Source organism: Trachinotus anak, unplaced genomic scaffold (assembly GCF_046630095.1).
Source record: "Trachinotus anak isolate AG129_WGS33_773 ecotype Australia unplaced genomic scaffold, CSIRO_AGI_Tana_v1 ptg000105l, whole genome shotgun sequence".
NCBI classification, from domain to species: Eukaryota; Metazoa; Chordata; class Actinopteri; order Carangiformes; family Carangidae; genus Trachinotus; species Trachinotus anak.
The window spans coordinates 25,001-27,500 of NW_027273956.1; positions in this window are offsets into that span (position 1 = coordinate 25,001).

Below are 2,500 nucleotides of genomic sequence, written 5' to 3' on the forward strand. Positions count from 1 at the left end.
AATGTCACAGGGCCAGTGGCTGGGTGATATGCCTGGGTGCTGGAGCTCTGACACAGGGGGATAGAGGCATGGATGTGTGGCTGTGGAGGTCCTGTGGAGGTGCTGTGTGGGCCTTTAATATCACAGGGGGAGAAGCTGGGCCATGAGCCTGGCCCCTGGAGCTCTGATACAGGGGAGAGAGGCATGTGTGTGTGGCTGTGGAGGTCCTGTGGAGGTGCTGTGTGTGCCTTTAATATCACAGGGGGAGAAGCTGGGCCATGAGCCTGGCCCCTGGAGCTCTGATACAGGGGAGAGAAGCATGTGTGTGTGGCTGTGGAGGTCCTGTGGAGGTGCTGTGTGGGCCTTTAATATCACAGGGGGAGAAGCTGGGCCATTAGCCTGGCTCCTGGAGCTCTGATACAGGGGAGAGAGGCATGGATGTGTGGCTGTGGAGGTGCTGTGTGGGCCTTTAATATCACAGGGGGAGAAGCTGGGCCATTAGCCTGGCTCCTGGAGCTCTGATACAGGGGAGAGAGGCATGGATGTGTGGCTGTGGAGGTCCTGTGGAGGTGCTGTGTGTGCCTTTAATATCACAGGGGGAGAAGCTGGGCCATGAGCCTGGCCCCTGGAGCTCTGATACAGGGGAGAGAAGCATGTGTGTGTGGCTGTGGAGGTCCTGTGGAGGTGCTGTGTGGGCCTTTAATATCACAGGGGGAGAAGCTGGGCCATTAGCCTGGCTCCTGGAGCTCTGATACAGGGGAGAGAGGCATGGATGTGTGGCTGTGGAGGTGCTGTGTGGGCCTTTAATATCACAGGGGGAGAAGCTGGGCCATTAGCCTGGCTCCTGGAGCTCTGATACAGGGGAGAGAGGCATGGATGTGTGGCTGTGGAGGTGCTGTGTGGGCCTTTAATATCACAGGGCCAGTGGCTGGGTGATATGCCTGGGTGCTGGAGCTCTGACACAGGGCCAGAGAGGCATGTGTGTGTGGCTGTGGAGGTCCTGTGGAGGTGCTGTGTGGCCCTTTAATATCACAGGGGGAGAAGCTGGGCCATGAGCCTGGCCCCTGGAGCTCTGATACAGGGGAGAGAGGCATGTGTGTGTGGCTGTGGAGGTCCTGTGGAGGTGCTGTGTGGCCCTTTAATGTCACAGGGCCAGTGGCTGGGTGATATGCCTGGCTCCTGGAGCTCTGACACAGGGGAGAGAGGCATGTGTGTGTGTGGCTGTGGAGGTCCTGTGGAGGTGCTGTGTGGGCCTTTAATATCACAGGGGGAGAAGCTGGGCCATGAGCCTGGCCCCTGGAGCTCTGATACAGGGGAGAGAAGCATGGATGTGTGGCTGTGGAGGTGCTGTGTGGCCCTTTAATGTCACAGGCCCAGTGGCTGGGTGATCTGCCTGGGTGCTGGAGCTCTGACACAGGGGCAGAGAGGCATGTGTGTGTGTGTGTGTGTGTGGCTGTGGAGGTCCTGTGGAGGTGCTGTGTGGGCCTTTAATATCACAGGGGGAGAAGCTGGGCCATGAGCCTGGCCCCTGGAGCTCTGATACAGGGGGAGCATGGATGTGGCTTTGGAGAAGGCAAATATCTAGAGTCTCCGCTCCACTCCCCTCTTTACCTTCCTCGGTGTAAAACTTTGACCGCCAGTTTTTCAAAGTCTTACACCGAGGAAGGTAAAGAGGGGGACCGGTCGGCGAAACTAGAAGTTTCCCCTCTCTTACCTTCCTCGGTGTAAAACTTTGACCGCAAATTTTTCAAAGTGTTACACCGAGGAAGGTAAAGAGGGGGACCGGTCGGCGAAACTAGAAGTTTCCCCTCTCTTACCTTCCTCGGTGTAAAACTTTGACCGCAAATTTTTCAAAGTGTTACACCGAGGAAGGTAAAGAGGGGGACCGGTCGGCGAAACTAGAAGTTTCCCCTCTCTTACCTTCCTCGGTGTAAAACTTTGACCGCAAATTTTTCAAAGTGTTACACCGAGGAAGGTAAAGAGGGGGACCGGTCGGCGAAACTAGAAGTTTCCCCTCTCTTACCTTCCTCGGTGTAAAACTTTGACCGCAAATTTTTCTAAGTGTTACACCGAGGAAGGTAAAGAGGGGGACCGTTCGGCGAAACTAGAAATTTCCCCTCTCTTACCTTCTCCTGCCCTCGGTGCGAGCCGGTCTCTCCCTGTTTTTCAAAACACCTTTCGCACGATTTCAGAAACCCAGTTTTCGGAAACGTGAACCTCCAGGGATCGGCCCCGAGGGCGCCGGGGACGCGTGGGCCGACCCGAGAGGGGTGCGAAACGGACTGCCGCGGGCAGCTCGGCCCCTCTCAAAGCTGCGGTTCTCTTCTTCTTTCACCCACTGACCGAGCGGCACACGTGACCCGCCATCGGAGGGCCCCCGCCGGCCAGCCCAGCGCTGGTGTTCGGGCGGACGGTTCCTCCGGCCTGCGGGTTCGCCTCCATGGCCCAGGGGGGGCTCCGAGGCGCGGAGGGGGTCTCCGGACTCTTCCTCCGCGCTCCTCCCGCGGCCGAAAACATCGGT